Consider the following 19,064-nt stretch of genomic DNA (forward strand, 5'->3'; position numbering starts at 1 on the left):
AAAAAAAAAAAAAAATGCAGAGAGAGCAAAGACAAGCAAGATGGAAGCTGGAAACATTTTTATAACCTAGTCATGGAAATGAACATCCCATCACTTTTGCTTAGTTAGAACCAAGTTACCAGAGACAGGAATTCCACAAAGCAGGGATATCAGAAGGTGAGGATCATTGGGAGCCATCTTAGATGGTACAAACCACATAATTATATCACAAATTAACCTTTTTGGGAATATATTAATATAATAAATTTCTTTTGTAACCCTAGGTAGTTTATCCTATGCATTTAAGAATGGTATTTGGTAAGGGATTCATAGGCTTTACCAAACTTCCAAAAGAGTACATAGCTCTCAAATGTTTTAGTTGAGGTACCTTCAATAACCTGCAGGGAGAATTTGTTTGCAATGATCTCAGTTTAGAAACGAGAGGTCATAGCTTTAGTCTACCCCATATTCATCTAGATAGATGCTTTATACTAGTTCTTATTACCCAATGCTATGAAAAAAGCAGGGTACATTTTAAAACAAATTTGCTACAGGGCAACCATAAACTGTTCTCAGTCCTACCTACTTGCGTTAGCATGTGCATGTGTGCAGTACAGAGAGAAGGGTGCATAGGTCTCTGTTAAGCTTGTTTGCTCACAATTAAACCTTTTATGTTTGTATGTTACAACTATTATTTGAGCCTCAAAATGATTCATATAAGCAGAGCTGATCTCCCCAAGAATATACTATTTACCAAATAAGTGCTTTCCCCACTATTAAGCTATGTAGGTTTTTTGTTTTTTGGAGACAGAGTCTCAGTTTATCGCCCTTGGTAGACTGCTTTGGTGTCATAACTCACAGCAACCTCAAACTCTTGGGCTAAAGCGATCCTCTTACCTCAGCCTCCCCAGTAGCTGGGACGATAGGTGCCCACCACAACAGTGAGCTGTTTTTATAGACAGGGTCTTGCTTTTGCTCAGGCTGGTCTGGAAGTCCTGAGTTCAAGCAATCCACCCATCTCAACCTCTCAGAGTGCTAGGATTACAGGCCCGAACCACTGCACCCAGCCCAAAGCTATGTATAAGGCACAGTGTAAGAAAAGAGAGGGAAATTATGCCATGATTTTTTCCCCTAAGTCTTCTGCACGTGTGATACCTGCTCTTAGCAAACATAAAGATAATGGTGTTTCTAATTGATATTTTCTGTAAACACAGAACCAGCTTCATATGTTGTCTCTTTAATCTAAAAGCTTAGGATATTTTATAAAACCTTTAATATTCAGATTGAGGATATATTTGTCAATAAGAATTGGGAGTGAGTCTCTTATTTGACTTGCTCAAAGGCCAATCTGATGTCCAAATGTAAATTGCATCATCTTCCCAAAGCTATCCTGAGTCAGGATAGCTGTAGGAGCTATCCTCCTACAGGGAGTTGATTTTTCATGTAATTCTCAGATCCTACTGATAAAGATGCCCAGTATTGTTAGTTATTTTAAATTTTCCAAGAAACCCCAAACATGTTTTGCATATACGCTGCCAAATTTTTTGTGGCCCTTCCAAATCCTAGTTCCTCTCAAGTCTCTAGAGTCCAGTCATGCCTAGAGCAATGGAGTGAAGGAACTTGGTGGCTTCTGGTTCCTATAGCTACTGAGGAAGCAACTTGGTTAGCTCATCTACCTGTGTTGACCATAGCTTCCTAATCTGCAATATTTGTGGATTCATGATTATCTCTAGGTCCCTTTCCATTTCTAACATTCTTTTCATTGCATTGTGAAGTAGTGAGAAAAACTCTGATGACGTTTAGGATGTGTGACTACTGTCGCAACACACTGGGCCACTCTCAAGAACCAGTTTGGGGTTAAAAAAAAAAAAAAAAGCAGTGAGGTAAGGTTGGTGAGAGAGGGAAGTGAGGGGCATTCCAGCCAACTCCCTCAGAACCAGTCAGGTCTTCACCAGGCGGTGGTGGGTGGGGCCGGGGCCCGCGTTGACGACAGAAGGTTACTTCCGGCTGTGGTGTGTATGACGTCAGGGCGAGTCGGTCTGGCCCAGCCACCAGCAGCCGAGGAGGGAGGGCTCGCGAGAGTTCAGGGAGGCCGCCCCGAGATTCCGGCGCGGCCTCGGGACCCACCTCCCGGGGGCGGGGCGAGGGCGGAGCGGGGAGAAGGGAGCGGACGGGCGCCAGGCCGGCTGCGGTCCGTGCGGAGGCTGAGCCGGCCGCGGGCGCGACCGGAGGCAGGTGAGTGCGCGGATGCGGCGCTCTGGTAGGGGGCTCGGGCTCGCCGCCCCAGCCCCAACTCTGCGAGCAGAAGCTGGAGGAAATGTTAGGTGTCTTTGGGTGTACAGGGGAAGGTAGGCTAATTTGGGGGCTAGAAATGTCTCTGGTGAAGCTGCGGCGACGGCCTTGGCCCTCTTATTCCCCGGGGTGCTACTGGCCCCGTGTGTCCGGAGAGGTAGCTTGGAGCCCGGGGAGGAATCTTTGTCCTTCCCTGCGCCTTCCCCGGTCCACTCCTTGGCCCCGAGCACCTTGCTGCGGGTCCCTGCCTGGGCTTCATAAACAATAACAAATGTCGCGAATTCTCTCCTAATAGCCCCAGCTCTCCTGTCCCGTGTCCTCCAGCCGGTATCACGGAGAGGAAGGGTTCTAGGCATGGCTTTTCAATTGTGGGGGCTGTTTGTGTACCATTCCTAAAAACTGATGCGTCAGATTGCTAAACATTTCTCAGAGAGACACAGTAAAGCCTCCCGTCTCCCAGAAGCCACGGAGTCTAAAGCGTTCAGTCTCAAAATCTGTCCCTGTCATTGAACCGGTGGACCCTTCCTTGCAACATCAATTTCTCCCACTCCTCTTTCCACTTTTAATGTCGGGGACCGACGAGTGGTTGTTTGGTATGGGAGCAGGAAAGATCATACCCGATTGGGTAGGGTACATTTCACCTTTAAAAAGTTGCCAAATTCACAGCAAAAGAACAAACTTTATTTTCAAAACCAGTGGGCTCCCATTTACTGGTGCTACTTTTGTTCGGTGAAATCGCTTCTGGAGTTCTAAGTTTGGAGGAATGATATAAAAAGAAATGGAAGGCGGGGGGTGGTGATGAGGGCCAGTGGTGCTGGAAGTGGTAGCTTGTCCAGAAGTGTGATGCTGTTGTTCCTTACTTGGTAAAATGCAGAACCGACACTCTTGACTATTTCATGTAACTTGTAGTAAGTTTGATAGAAGCCACTAACTCGGAAATAGCCTGAGTATTAGCTTTATTACTATTAAAATTGAAATGAATGAGTTTAAGTGTTTTAAGTTATGCCTTTTAGTTTTAAGAGGGGAATTGTAAGGCGAGAGAGACCTTGTCTTTTTTTTTTTTTTTTTTTTTGGAGAAGGGTGCAGGGTCTTAAATTTGACAGATCTCTCTACTTTAAGGTAGGGTCTATTGTTCTTAAGTCCAGTTTTGCTTACCTAATGCAGATTTTTGGAAGTTCTTTGTCTCAGTCCTGTGTATGTATTTAGGATACTGGAACCTCTTTAAATTTGACTGGCCTTTCTTTTCATGCCTCAGGATATGTAAAACAATTAAGTTTATTATACTCTCTCCCCAGTGGCTCAAGAGTATTGTGTGAACTAACCACTCTTGTGACTATTTGAGGGGAGAGAAATTAGTCCAAAATAAGATGTTAAATTATGATATTTACATAACTTTGTTGCATATATTTCATCAGAGAAAATCTTGATCTCAAAAAAGTTACAATGAATTAAAAATTGGGGGGGGAGGGGGGCCAGGCGTGATGGTTCATGCCTGTAATCTTAGCACTCTGGGAGGCCAAAGCAGGTGGATTGCCTGAGCTCACAGGTCTGAGACCAGCCTGAGCAAGAGCAAGACCTTGTCTCAAAAATAGCTGGGCGTTGTGGTGGGCGCCTGTAGTCCCAGCTACTCAGGAGGCTGAGCAAACAGAAACACCTGAGCCCAAGAATTCGAGGTTGCTGTGAGCTGTGATGCCACAGCACTCTACCCAGGGTGACAAAGTGAGACTCGGACTCAAATAAATAAATACATAAATAAAACAAATAAATAATTTTGGGGGGGTTGACTCCACTTGGCTTTGTTTTCTCTACTTGTTGGGATGGCTGGTAACGTTTCCCATTTGTTTGGGATGTGTTTAGAATGAGAAGCAAAGTTGAGTGTAGTTTTTGTACTTTTTTGGAACTCCCTGCTCCTGGGAATGGAAAAATTAGGCTTAGAAAAATCACATTAAATAGGCGCAGTTCTTCGCTAGCCTTTTGATTTTGAGTTTGTCTTAAAATAAGTCAGAGAATAGAGACTAAGATTATTTGTGCAAACAAACAGGTGTCCTTGGTAGTTTTTATGTAGGAAATTCAATTGCTAAAGGTAGGATGCTGTAAGAATGAAGGGAAAAGTGTACTTTTTAGAAAATAGCAAAGTAAATGGACTTAGTCCAGCCATTTGTTTTCAGAAAAGTTCTCCTTTTTCAAAGTCAGGGCTGCATCATGTTAGTGAAGTTGGATAACATGCTTTAGAAAGTGCTTTCTTTATAATCCCAGATAAGTTGGAGGCTTCCCCGCCACCCTCTATACCCTCCTTACTCCCCATGGCACTTTTTTTAAGAGGGAAAAAAAGGGCTCAAATCAAGCCAGAAAGATTTGCATCTCAATATAATATAGAAATGATTTTGTTTTGCATAAATAGTGTAGGGTGAATCAAGCAAGCATATTGTCATCTAGCATTGCTGGGGTTGCATTAAAATCAGCAGATGGGCAAGTTATGATTAGGTTAGACTTGACATATGTGGAAATTATGATACTATACTTTTATATTAAAAGTACCATGGTCGTTTTGAATGAAATAATGAACGCAAGCTTTTAAGACATTTAAAATTAAGAAGATATCTTTGGTCAGTAGCTAAAAAAAATTAAGTTCATCTAACCCCCTCCTATATTTGTTTAAATTTTAATATATTATTTACCAAGATATAACCAGTACTTAGGTGCATCGGTTACGTAAGTCTTCTGTCTCCAGGTAAAGTTTGCCAGTTTACAGGGTATTGTTGTTTAGACTCTTAAGAGGGAGGGAATTGAAAGGCAACAATGGACAGTGTTTGCTGCTCTGTACACTCAGATGAACTGTAGGCCTCTGTCCTCAAGGAGATGGAATCTAATGGGAGGGAAATGTACTTGCCCAAGTAAATATCATACAAGATGCTTTTTATGAGAACACCAAGGAAGATCAAATCCTACTGGACCGATTAAGGAAGACTGAGTTGGAAAAGGCATTTGTGTAGATGATTTGGGTCCTCTAGTCATATGATGATGATAATAAGCAAATACTTTATGTAATGCTGCCTGCTTGCTGTTAAACCCTTCATGTGTACTACTTATTTACCTGGGTTTAGTTTTCATAACAGCTCCACAAAGTAGGTATTTTTATTATTCTAGCTTTGTAAGCTTTAGGTACCAAGGTTAGAATAGCCAGTAGGTGGTTGAAACAGGATTTCAGTGTGGACTCCTGGCTTGTAGCTGTTTTGCTGTTCTTAACCAATGTCCATATTTTCTCTCCCATTCATGATTATTTTTCTCAGGTCTATGGTTTCGAAGAATTGATTTGGGAAAATACATTCCTGTGGCATCTAAATTTTGGATCAGTTTTTTTTTTTTTTTTTTTGAGACAGTCTTAGTATGTTGCCCTCGGTAGAGTGCCGTGACATCACAGCTCACAGCAACCTCAAACTCTTGGGCTTAAGCGATTCTCTTGCCTCAGCCTCCCAAGTAGCTGGGACTACCAGCACCCACCACAACGCCTGGCTGTTTTTTGTTGCAGTAGTCATTGTTTTAGCTGCCTGGGCTGGGTTCAAACCCACCAGCCTTGGTGTATGTGGCTGGCGCTGTAACCACTGTGCTACAGGTGCTGAGCCTTGGGATCAGTTTTCTGGAAAGAGCTCCAAAATAATGAAAACCCAGGTGAATAAGTTATGGTATGTTAGATATTTTAACTTATTTTTGGAAGTTGTTCTTGGTATAAATTAAATATAACCATTGAGTAGGACTTCTGATAATTTTGCTTTATTACCTATATGTGCCCATAAGGATTTGGAAGTGAGCACTTACATCTATATTAACTTCTTTACCTAATGGAATGTTTGAATCATTGTGTATTTTGTCCTGTAATTTTAATTTTCTTTTTCAAAGACAGTGTCTTGCTATGTTGCCTAGGCTGGACTTGAACTCCTGGGTTCCATCAGTCCTCTCACCTTACCCTTCTGAGTACCTGGGACTACAAGCATGTGCCAGTGTGCTTGGCTTTGTCCTGTAATTTTTTAAAACAGTTGGCCCTGGGTATTTTTTGGATTGAATTATGAAGTGGGAATTTAGTTATGATTGAATGTCCCAGCCCTTTTAGTTTTTATTTCCACAAACAGCTATGCTTATCATGGCAGAAACAGGGTCTTGAATAGAGTGTTGTACACGTATAAAGTGAGAGTTCTATCACTGGTACTTAATGTTAGAGCCACTCTGAAAGTTCCTTGGGATTGTGAAATAAAAGATGCTATAGAAATTAAATGTGGCTGGTTTAGGCCTACTTAGTACTATAAGTACTTGTTGAGAGAACAGGCCAACTGATTTTATTTATGAGGTTGCAAGTATAGTCCACGTTTGTTATTGGTCATCTGAGAATTAGAACCATAATAAATACAATTTGACTTAAGAGTTAGAAAAAAGTACAGTAGAATCTCTGTAAGTTGACCACCCAAGTGGCTGTAACAAATTGGTCAGTAGACAGAGGTAGTGAAGATAAGGAACTAGGCTTACTGTACTGATACATACATGTGGTGCATGTCTGGTCCATGAAAATTATGTCAACTTAAGGAGGTGGGCAGCTGTGGAGGTGAGCAGAGGGATACTACTTGTCCTTTCCTAGCCCTCTAGTAAGATCCAGACTCTTCAGCTCTTTTGTCAGTGCCTCTGATGAACCCATACTTCAAGTAGAGCTCCAGAGTCGTAGTCTCTGTGAACAAATATAATAAGTCTTCTCTCCTTGACTGAGTGGGATAGGTTCTAAAAAGCCCCTGTAGTAAGATAATTTATGGTTGATGAGCTTAAAGCCTAATGAGAAAAGCAGCAGAACTAAAGCCAGAAGTTAAAGTACATATTTATATTATTAAAAGAAGACAAAGAGGCTTGGCGCCTGTAACTTAGCAGCTAGGGCCCCAGCCACATACACTGGAGCTGGCAGGTTCAAACCCAGCCCAGGCCTACCAAACAACAATGACAGTTACAACAAAAAAATAACCAGGTGTTGAGGCTGGCACCTGTAGTCCCAGCTACTTGGGAGGCTGAGGCAAGAGAATCACGTAAGCCCAAACGTTTGAGGTTGCTGTGAGCTGTGACAGCGTAGCACTCTATAGCGGGGGACGTAATGAGACTATCTCTCAAAAAAAAAAAAGTGGTTTTCTTTGTTTTGGTCCCCCCTGCCCCCCAAAATTAGTAGTGATGGTAGGCCTGCCACTTCCATTTACCATCCCCTCCTTAGGATCTTCAGCCCTTAATTTTAGGGATATGCTTAGATGTCAAGGTGGCCCTAAAATGTTTACAAGTTGTTTTGAAATTTTTCTTAGTGAAAAGGAGTGTAAGTTGGTCCATTAAAGGGAAACCAAACACACTCTTACCTCCTTGCTGATAGAAATCTGTTCTCACAATTGACTGGTTTTGTCTACATTGAAAGTCCACTGAGGCAGGTAGCCTCCCTCTTAGATGATCCCTGCACAGATCTTAGGGAAGAGCTTAGCAGTTCATATGTGACCTGGCCATTCACGTCAAATATTGTAGGAATTCCAACAGGCTTTAGCCTTGGCAGTTGTCTGTGGCTTGTGTTGGTAGCACTTGTAGTATGCTTAAGCTTTTGATTTCTTGAACAAATGCCTTGCCTTCTCCTGAATTAATACTAGACCAACTAGCAGTCCAAAATGATGTCGATTTTGTGGCCACATATGCAGAAGGTTTCCTCGTTTCCCAGTTTTTTGATGAGTCGCATTGATTTCACAGGTGTAGAATTCTCACCTGTTATAACATGTAGGTTCTGATCCCTTGTACACAGGTAGCATTTTAAGTCATTTATTGTCGGTTCATCTGATTCAGAAGGGAATTTGTCCTACGTCTTAAAACACTTTTACTACTTTTACAATTTCTAAATAGGATCCAGTTAAAAAGTTTAATACTTCAGATCAACTACAAATATGACACGTTTCCCCAGAATAAAGAACAAGATAACAGAAACTAAAATGACTGTGCATAATTCCTAACACTATCTATTTTTGGCATGCAGAGTTGCTGTGCCTTTGCTATGGAGTCTAGCTTTCATTACGTCTTTGAAAGTTTAGAAAATTGATTTTGGGACAGAGAAGCTTCCCACATTAATAAGCACTTTTTTTCGGTCTGGTTCTCCCATTACTATTCTGCTTTTTTTTTTTTTTTTTTTGAGACGGAGCCTCAAGCTATCCCCCTGGGTAGAGTGTCATGGCATCACAGCTCACAGCAACCTCCAACTCCTGGGCTCAAGCGAGTCTCCTGCCTCAGCCTCCCAAGTAGCTGGGACCACAGGCGCCCGCCACAACGCCTGGCCATTTTTTGGTTGCAGCCATCGTTGTTTGGCGGGCCCGGGCTGGGGATTCAAACCCGCCACCTTAGGTGTATGTGGCTGGCGCCTTAGCTGCTTGAGCCACAGGCGCCGAGCCTACTATTCTGCTTTTATGAATATCGTCATTGCTAGTCTGCTTTTATGACTTGGAGATTTTGATTACAGTTCTCCAGATTCCTCAGCAATCCTAGAGAGGCAGCAAGTAATTTGTACTTTTAATATGAAAGTTGCTTTGTATAATCTGTATTTCTCAAAGTTTGTCTCCCAGTGGTGAAATGTAGATTTAGCTCTCTGAATTTCATATTCCCCTTTTGTAAGTTCTTGGCTCCTTTTCTGTTCCTGAATGTCATCCATCAGGGTATAGGTCTAATAATTTTATCAGCAGAAGGAATCATTTGTCATTTACTGTGTACCAGACACAGTACCAGGTACTCTCCATATAGTGTCTCATTTAATCCCCATAGCAACCCTGGGAATTATTATCTCTGCCTACGTACAGATGCGGAAACTGGAGCTTAGAGAGGTGAAGAGACTGACCCAGGAAGTGGGTCAGAAATTGATCCCTAAGACCCAGCTTTGCTTTCTCTTGTATTGCATCATTTTATTACAAAAACTTTTCCTTTTCTCTTTAATATTCTTACCCCTTCTAGTGCCAGCTGAGTTTTCATTCTTCCCTGTCCTTCCCCCTTCTTTGGTAATTTACCTTTTAGGAGTTAATTTTTCATTTTGCATGTCAAAAACAGATTCTCTTGGGAAAAGTAAACAGAAATAATTCATCTATGTTTAGATTTCCTGTAGAGGGGGATTTGCTCTTAGCACTTATTTTAAGAATAATACTGGGAGCACCTTATATTTGTTTTGTGCTTTCTAGTTTTATGAAGCATTTTTACACATTTTCTTACTTAATCCATACAACAGTCATGTGGGATAGGCAGTGAGGATAGGACTATAATCCCATTTTCAGGTAAAGAGAGGAACTCTTGTCTGAGATATCAAAGTAAGAGACAGAGCCTGAATTTAATCTTGGGGTTTTTGACTCTAAAATAAACACTTTATTTAACATACTGGTCTTCTTGGGAGACTAAAAGCTCCTACAAGTAGAGTGTTTACTGGGACTCTACGAAATTAGTTGATGAAACAAGGTTCTTGCCCCCAGCAGTTTTAATGCTGAAATAAATGGGATAATCAAATATTCTGACTTCATTCAGGCCAATTAGAGCAGGTAAATACAATTATAGCACAGTGTTTCCTTAAAAGGTGCTAGCTATATTAATAGTTTTGAGCCTTGAGCTTTGTTTTGTCAAAATTGAGAAGCTGGAATTTGAGTTCTGCATTTTTAATCTTGAAATAGTAGAGTCCTCAATTCTTAGTTTAGTTGCTGTCTACCTCAGCCTGTGCCCAACTGCTTGGATTCTAACTAAAACAATGATGAAGGGATGGGTATAGAGGGAGGACAGATATTAAATGTGAAATGAAAGAATTGGGAATTCTAACAAGAGTTTGATGAGGTAGGAAATTAGATGCTAACCTGTAGGAGATTGAATGCAAACTTGCAAGATGGATAAGCTGCATCATGGAAAGTTGTATCATTTGAGAGAGGAGAGAGTTTATTAATGACCCATTTTTGAAGTATTCTCTTATACCAGTAACTTGTTTCATCAGATTTAATTTTTGCTAGCTGTGTTCGTTTTTACTTACTGAGGCATTTCCCCCGATTTGATCCCACTCTGGAAGCACCCTGCCGTGTTAGCCCCTTATAACTTTTCCGTATTTGTCAGCAGAGGCTGTTGGGTTTATAGTGCTAGGGAGTTGCCCTCTGCTGTGTTTTTACAATAGAGATCTGTTTCATTTGGACATTTTCAAATCTGGTTGAGGATGTTCTCCATATGTCGACTCTTATCTAGCCAAACAGAGTAGACTTTTTCTATTTTTGTGGCTAGAGTGGAAAAATTCTAGTACTTAATTGCATGTATTTGACCCATTGATAGTTTTAATTCTGGCAAACACAAAAGGCATCCCAAACTCAAATGTTTTAGCGAGGTTAGTCATCAATTCAATATTTATCAACTGTTTGCAGGGCACTGTGTTAGGTACCATGGAAAAATAGAGACAAATAAGATGTATTGCCCTTCCACTTAGAACAGATGAGTCCAGTAAGAGGTATAATGTATGGGTCCAAATAACTGTAATTCAAACAGAAGGTGATAAGCTCGTAACAGGGCACTGTGGGAGCAGAGGAATGAGAGATTGCTTCTGGCTAGGGAGATTAGGAAAGCTTCCTATATGAAGTAAAATATATGTATTGACCATTTAAGAGTGAAGGACATGCCAGGCAGAGGATTAGCATAAATTGGGTATATCTGTATAGCACCTGCCAAATTGTATGTTAATTATCTGCTTCTCTCTGTGCCCTGTTGGATTTGAGCCCATTGAGCTTGGAGAATAGGTGTTTTTCAGCTTTTTGTTCTCTGCAACATCACCTGCTGAATTTGGTACATTTAATCAAGAGTTGTACTTCAGAAGATTCTGGTGGCAGTGGTGTATATGGAAGGGATTACAGAGAAGAGAGACCAATAAAGAGATTAATCTAAATATTGTAGGAGATAGATAGTGAAGTTCCAAACTAGATTGGAAAGGAGAGACTTGAGTGGATGGGTATTGCCCCTTCTTCACCTTCTCCCTCGAGACCTAGGGAGCTCTTTCTCTGTGAATTATGTACGAGTTACACATTATCTACCAGAAGACGTAGAGATGGGAAAACGTGGTGATCCCTCAGCAGACGGGCAACCACAGGGCTCCACGTCCCAGTATAGATGTAACTGCTGTCTATAGCTGCTGTAATGAAAGAGCGGTGAGAGGTGCATCACAGGGAAAGGACGCCTGTTTGGCCTAGTGAAAGCAGCTTTCCAGGGGGCAGGAGTGTTGCCCCTCAGACTTGAGGGGTGAGTAGTTTTTCAGGCCAACGGGCTGCAGGAAGACATTATCGCATGGAACCTGCGTTGTTTCAGTGGTGGGACACGAGGCTGGATTTTTTTGCTTTTGCTTGCTGTGTTTTTGATGTTTATTTTTTCCAGGTTGGCACTCTCAGCTTTTGTGAGGAAGTATTTCTCTTGCCTCTTACAGCCCAGTGGAAGCTCCTCAGCTCGGTGCCTCCCACTCCTAGCCTGCAAGTGCAGTTCCAGTGACAAGTTGTCTCTTGCTTCCATTTTGTGAAATTGAACAGAAAAAGTAATGATACCATCCACTAGAGCAGCGGTTCTCAACCTGTGGGTCTCGACCCCTTTGTAACAGTGAAAATACATCACAGCCTTATTAGGAAGGTTGAGAACCACTGCACTAGACAGAGAAAGGAATAAAAATCCACTAAAAACCTTTCCTTTGAGTGCTGAGAGCCGCTAATGTGGGAAGAGGATGCTGCGTGTAGTCACCGCTTCAGGAGCCCGTGATTGAGGAAGGGGGTTGTGGTAGGAACACCGCTGATTACCTTTCCCATGGGGTCTTAGGGAACCCTTAAACATTTCCCAGTACTTAATACCTCATGTTGAAGTCCTTTTATCCTGATTTGATTCTTGGTTTTTCCCCATCTTCTCTACTCTTAACTCTTACTATATTTTAAAATAACAAAATTTAATGACTTAGCATGCCTCTAAACTTCAGATCATTGTCTCCGGCCTTACCCCTCCTCCTCCTGTCCTGGCCACTGGGAGACCTGTAATCTACAGCGCACTGCTAGAGCTAAAAGGCACTGCAGGTTTCTTTTGCACACAGGTTACTTTCTACGGTTGCTGTCTTTATTGCCCTGTGGATTAGGCCACTAAAACAGAATATGGTTCTGGTGTTTCCTAAGGACAACCATACAGTTAATGGCAGCCTCCAATTAGAATTATACCCGTTGTATTTCCAACCCACGGTTTGGCAGCTGTGTTGGCTTTAGTGCCCTGACTGGTGGCAATAAAAATTTATGGGCACTCAGGAGGAAAGTGAAAGACAAGAACAGGAAAGGCAATAGCAGTTGTGCAGAGTGGTAGGAGAGGACTAGGGTGGGGACAGGAGAAAAAGGATATGGTTATAAAAGAGGTCAAGTACTTCTCACACCTGTTCCAGGTGCCACTTGGTGGGACTAGTGCCATGTTTAAGGATTAAGTTGAACTGCCAACCGTCCTGTCTAAAAATACACTGGCTATATTGTTATGGCAAAAATGGCAGTTTCTTTTAATCAGCATTTCTGACTTTAATAAAAGGAATTGTGTACATACCTGTGTCTCTCTATTTTTGGAATTGAGCAGAAAGGGAAACAGAAACTAAACATTGGTGAAAATTCTAGGCACATTTCAGAAATATAGTAAAAGATTTCAGATCTAAATCCATAGATTTGTTTGCCCCAATCAAACAGAAGGTGGCAGAAAGTGAAGGGAAGAACAACTAGGAACATGTGTTTGAGTTTTTAGTAGTATTAAAACTGCATTCTCTTACTAACCAACAATATAACTGGATCCACAGAAGGAAAAAATGGGGTAAGACATTAGGTCTAGAGCCTGTGCTGTCCTGTTCAAGTAAACCAAGTTTTCCTTCTCTTTCAGAAAACAACATTTTCATGGGTGGCACCTGTGGCTCAAAGGAGTAGGGTGCCAGCTCCATATGCTGGAGGTGGCGGGTTCAAACCCAACCCTCGCCAAAAACTGCAAAAAAAAAGAAAAGATAAAATGGTACTAGAGAACAACATTTTCAAGCAACTCAAAATTTATTCTTAGGATTTAGAAGAATGAAAATAGGTATGATTTTAGTTTTTCTGTAATGGTGGTACAAAGTTATTTCTCAGATTGTAAGAAATGCTGTATTGAATTGAAGCTTTTGATTCATTTTTGGAGTTGAAAGATGCTGTGGACATCATCTTGTCCAATTCTGTGCTGTGAACCCCTCTGCATCATCTCTGACAAGTGATGTTTAGTCTTTGCCTTAAAGTTTAAGTCTCTTATCTAAAAACAAGGAACTTAACGAATCACAGTATGGCTAACTTTTGTTCCTTTAAATGGGCTGGTGTTCTCCAGTCTTCTGTCCCCAGCCGGTGTGGGTGTGGGTGCTCATGGCTCTGATGCCTTCAGTAACCACCCTGGCTGGATGACCCCAACCCTGTGTGTCTTGCTCTGGCCTCTCTTCTGAGTTTGAGACTTCACTTCCATCTGTCTTCTGGATGTGTTCCACAGATAACTTTGCTCCAACTTGGATCCTGACTCTGTTTTCTCCCTTCCCAGAACCTTTGTCATGCTCCTTGCCTCTCTCGATGTGTGACATTATTCTGGTTACGTAATAAGCCGTAAGCCTGGAAATCTCCCTATACTCCTCCTCATTCATGGCTCACATCAGTCAGTTATTTATTTATTTATTTTTATTTTTATTTTTTTTAGAGACAGAGTCTCACTTTGTTGCCCTTGGTGGAGTGCTGTGGCATCACAGCTTACAGCAACCTCCATCTCTTGGGCTTAGGCAATTCTTTTGCCTCAGCTTCCCGAGTAGCTGGGACTTACAGGTACCTGTCACAACGCCCTGCTATTTTTTGTTGCAGTTTGGCCGGGGCTGGGTTCGAACCAGCCATCCTTGGTATATGGGGCTGGCGCTCTACTCACTAAGCCACAGGCACCGCCCACATCAGCCAGTTATTGAGTCCTCCTTGCTACCTCTGAAACTCTGTCTTTGCTCCTTCTCCAGTGCCAGTGTCTTCTTTCAGGCACCAGACTATTGAACCAGCCATCTCTCCCTGCCACCATCAGCTTTGCCCTCTTTCAATCCATCATCCATGTGACTGCCTTGAGGCTCTTGTGAACATAAATGGGATCATATAACTCGCACCCTTAGAATTTCCAGTAATTCTCCATGCGCCTCCAGACCCCGCAGCGTGGCGTACAGATTCCTTCATGATGCAGTGCCTTTTTATGATAGTTTTCTGTCTTGACTTGCACCATTCCTTCTACCCATACTGAACCACTAGCTTTTCTTACCGTGGGTCTCACACTCTACTTTTTGGATAGTTCTGGCTTTCTCTAGTGTTCTGCTTAGGCCTTTCCTCTTTGAGGGAGGCCTTCCACGAGCTCTCACCTCCTGTCAAGTGTCAAGCAGTGAGGCGCTGCTTGTTGGGAAACTACAGTGGCTGGTGCATTTTTCTTTTTCTTTTCTTTTTTTAGTATCTTCAGTCACAATGATAAGTAACAATGTTGAGCATTTACTATGTGCCAGGCATGGAACAGTGTTAATTGGAAAGTTCTTCCTTATGTAACTTTCAGCCGCTTCTTATCTCAGAATTAGAGATAATTTCATATTTCCACGGGAGTGGTATTTGAAGATAGCTATCTCATATCTTTTCTATTTCAGGCTAAGCAGCTTCATTTAATTTGTTAAAACAGTCACAGATTCCAGAACTTTTGCTTTTCTAGTCTCTCCCATCTATGTGTTTCATTTTGTTGGTTTACTCCCTTAAAATGCGTGTTTTAGTTGTAGGTCAAATAGAGTTGTCATAAGGAAAGGTCGGGCTTCTCGCATGGTTAGAGCCTGGATCGTCATTTTTAAGGTATAGACCTTGTTCTTCCAGGTCTATAGCTGTGAATTTCTTTGCGTGTGTCCAAAAGTCATCAGAATTACAGGAATTTACTTTTATATAGAAAGTGACGGGAAGACTGACATAGAAACAGAATGCCAATTAGTGAATTTAACTGCCATGTAAGTTGCATATAACTTACACTAGTCTTGAGCCCGGGGCTCATGAAACATACATAACTCACACGTCTCTTGACGTACCTTGACCTAATAAAACACTGTGGTCTCAGGGAAAAAAATTTTTCTAGTATGGCAGTCAATGAGTTACTGATAATCTAACTGTAAATAGAATGAAGCTCGCGGTTTGCTCCCCACACTCTCACCATTGCAGGACAATCTACATGAAAGCCAGTCGTTAATCACACAGGTAATCCTAATGGGAAGTGTCACTAAGCCAGGTTAGGCTGACCTGGTGGAGCCTGCCTAGGAGGATGCCCCGGCGCTGCTCAGGGTGTGGTCAGTGTCCCTCAGCATCAGCGTTGGGGGGATGCCAGCAGAGTCTTGCATGTTAGACTCCTGCTCCCCCACAACCCCAGATTAACAGAACTCGCTTCTGTTAACATTCTTCAGCCAGAAGAAAACACGATTGACGAGGTTTCAGCTTTCTTAGTTCATACTCCGGTCCTGCCTTCCAGAAACTACACCCTGCTCACCTGTTTGTTTTTTTTGGGGGGGGGGGCGGGAGGACAGAGCCTCAAGCTGTCCCCCTGGGTAGAGTGCTGTGGCATCACAGCTCACAGCAACCCCAACTCCTTGGGCTCAAGTGAGTCTCCTGCCTCAGCCTCCCACGTAGCTGGGACCACAGGCGCCTGCCACAACACCTGGCTATTTTTTTGGGGTTGCAGCCATTGTTGTTTGGTGCATCTGGGCTGGATTTGAACCCGCCACCTTAGGTGTATGTGGCTGGCGCCTTAGCCACTTGAGCCACAGGCACCGAGCCCCTGCTCACTTGTGATTGACTTGAGCATCCCCAGATTGTTTCAGTCACGTATTTTCTTGGACTTAACTTACGTTGATGGCTAATTTCTACCAATCCATTTGATTCATGATGATGTTATTCCCAGAGGGTAACTTACTTTTCAAATTATGAGGGCATTTACTTTGCCCCTTTGTGCGGTGATAGGGCACTGCCAAATGTTGAACACTCCTCCAGGTAGGAGGCAACCAGTAGGGTACAGAATGTAGCATTCATCTCCCTTGTTCCTGACTTTATATATTTATCAACTCGGGAAGATTAAGATTGTATAAATTTGGGGGCAGCCATTTCACACTTTGAATTTATATCAGTCTTTTTTTTTTTTTTTTTTTTGAGACAATTTCACTATGTTGCCTTCAGTAGAGTGCTGTGGCGTCACAGCTCATAGCAACCTCAGACTCTTGGGCTTAAGGAGTTCTCCTGCCTTAGCCTGTCAAGTAGCTGGGACTACAGGCGCCCACCACAATGCCTGGCTATTTTTTTGTTGCAGTTGTCATCATTGTTTAGCAGGCCCAGGTGGGATTCAAACCCGCCAGCCTCAGTGTATGTGGCCGGTGCCCTACCCACTGAGCTATGGGCCCTGCCCTATGTCAGACTTTTACTCAACAAAAATCTTGAGTTGTTCTTCATATGTACAATAGTTTGTCACAATTTATACATTTGATTTTTTTGAGCCCAAATATAATTCTTTACATTTTCTCTATTAAATTTCATTAAAGTTAATCTTCTGTTAAAATTGTTTTGGTTAACTCCTGCCCTACTTTTCATTTTTCTCCCCAGGTTCCAATGATCCCTACGTTGTAATAAGGATGTTATCAAAAGTTTTATTCAGATCATTGGTAATAGTGTTGCCTAAGTCCAGTGAGTTGCAGAACTTACTTATGGGCATTCTAAGTTTTGTTGTTTAATCAGTTGTAAATACATCTGCTGCTCAGCCCATATCTCCTTTCTTCCCCCAGAGACTTGGAGAGTGGAGCTTGCTAAATACCTTTCAGAGAGTTGCATAATTTGCCCTATAGCTTTGCCAACAAAAGACATAAAGTTACTTGGCAAGATTTTTTTCGGCTGAGTCCATGCTGATTCTCAGTGATCACCCATCTCCATCTATTCAAAGCCTGTTTTATAATCATTCTTGAATTTTCTTCAGGCTGAAGGATAAATACAACAGTTAAGATTTTATAACATTCATAATTCTTCTGTAATGTTCATGTTTTTTTCTTCATTTTGAAAGATGAGTCGTTTGTCTCCTGTCTTTAAGCAGAGTTCTCTGGTCTTCATAATTTGTCAAAGAGTTCTTACAGCAGCAGTTCTGAACCTGTGGGTCGCAACCCACAGGAACTGTATTAAAGGGCCACGGCATTAGGAAGGTTGAGAACCACTGACTTACAGCCTTCAGCAAAATCCACGTGCAAGTTCATGATATGAAGTGCGCCTTCTCAGAAGATTTGCAGTGCGTGGAGGGCAGCTCTCATGGCCTCCTTACCTGGCTTCAGTGCTTCTGTCCCAACGTTGTTCTGGCTGAGAAGAGAGATGGGGCTTGAGTGGTGGGGTGCATGCTGAGCTGAGAGTTCTCCTTATAAAATAGAGGTGGTACCCGCTTCCGAGGGAGTTATAAAATAGACATATGTAAAAGATCCTTATAAATTGTAAGGTGGTATTCAAGTATAAGCTTTTGTTTTTGTTGTTGTTATTTGTTTGTTTGTTTGTTTGGAGACCAGGTCTCACTCTGTCGCCCTCGGTAGAGTGCTGTGGTGTCACAGCTCACAGCAACCTCCAGCTCTTAGGCTTAGGGCAATTCTCTTGCCTCAGCCTCCTGAGTAGCTGGGACTACAGGCGCCCACCACAACACTGGGCTATTTTTGTTGTTGTTGTTGCAGTTTGGCTGGGGCTGGGTTTGAACCCACCACCCTCAGTATAAGGGGCCAGCGCCCTACTCACTGAGCCACAGGCGCCACCCCAAGTATAAGATATTTTTGAGACAGCGCCTCAAGCTGTCCCCTGGGTAGAGTGCTGTGGCATCACAGCTCACAGCAATGTCCAACTCCTGGGCTCAAGTGAGTCTCCTGCCTCAGCCTCCCAAGTAGCTGGGACCACAGATGCCTGCCACAATGCCCAGCTGTTTTTTGTTTGCAGCCGTCATTGTTGTTTGGCGGCCCGAGCTGGATTGGAACCCGCCACCTTAGGTGTATGAGACTGGCACCTCAGCCGCTTGAGCCACAGGTGCTGAGCCTAAGGGTAAGGGTTTTTAAACACAAAATCAAAGTGAAGATTTTCTTTTCTTCCCCTGCCGTGTATTAACTACACCATGTACCTAACCAGCTTATCCGGGCCTTTTATAAATTTTCTCTTCTAGACATACATTCAAAAGCCCATTTTGTAACTCTTCATGATTTTCTTAACTTCAGCTCATTGTGGGCATTTTTACTTCCTGATACCATCCTGTTTTTCTTTTATAGGCATCCATGTTATATATCCCTCTTATCCTTTCTGTGTCTTTTAAAATCTAAGTTCATTGAAGAGCTCTTTGTGTAGCTAGTCTTTTCAGATGCTTCCCATTTTCTGTCATTAATATCCTTGCAATTTATAGCCAGAATTCTATTTCTTAGACCAAACCATTTCAAGTGTTAGTCTTTTCTATGTGACTAGAGTGAATAGGAGCAATATTGTTGGGTCGTACCTTTCTTTATGTTTTTCTGACTCATTCTTTTTCCTTAATTGTCTCTTTCCTGGATTCTCCCTGTGATGGAACTTTGAGAACTATTCTAAAGCCCAGAAGTTTAAATCTGGGATTTCATCAAATCCTGTACAGATATAGAGCATTTCCCAGGTTATTCTTTTAAATTCATTTTCAGCTTATATAATAGTTTACTTTCTTTTTTTTTTTTT

General features: G+C 42.2%; 1 protein-coding gene across 2 annotated transcripts in view; it reads left to right on the forward strand.

Annotated features, from left to right (window-relative positions):
• The first annotated feature begins 2,033 nt into the window (after positions 1–2,033).
• The window catches only part of STK38L (serine/threonine kinase 38 like), an 82,658-nt gene continuing 65,627 nt past the window's right edge, over positions 2,034–19,064 (forward strand). The window contains exon 1 of one of the 2 annotated variants that reach the window (XM_003792471.2): positions 2,034–2,214. The gene's annotated coding sequence lies outside the window, so the exon portion shown is untranslated. The remainder of the gene's footprint in view (positions 2,215–19,064) is intronic. The other variant, XM_023514663.1, reaches the window with a different exon arrangement.

The sequence above is a fragment of the Otolemur garnettii genome, unplaced genomic scaffold, assembly GCF_000181295.1.
Source record: "Otolemur garnettii isolate 467f Iridium unplaced genomic scaffold, OtoGar3 scaffold00057, whole genome shotgun sequence".
NCBI lineage: Eukaryota > Metazoa > Chordata > Mammalia > Primates > Galagidae > Otolemur > Otolemur garnettii.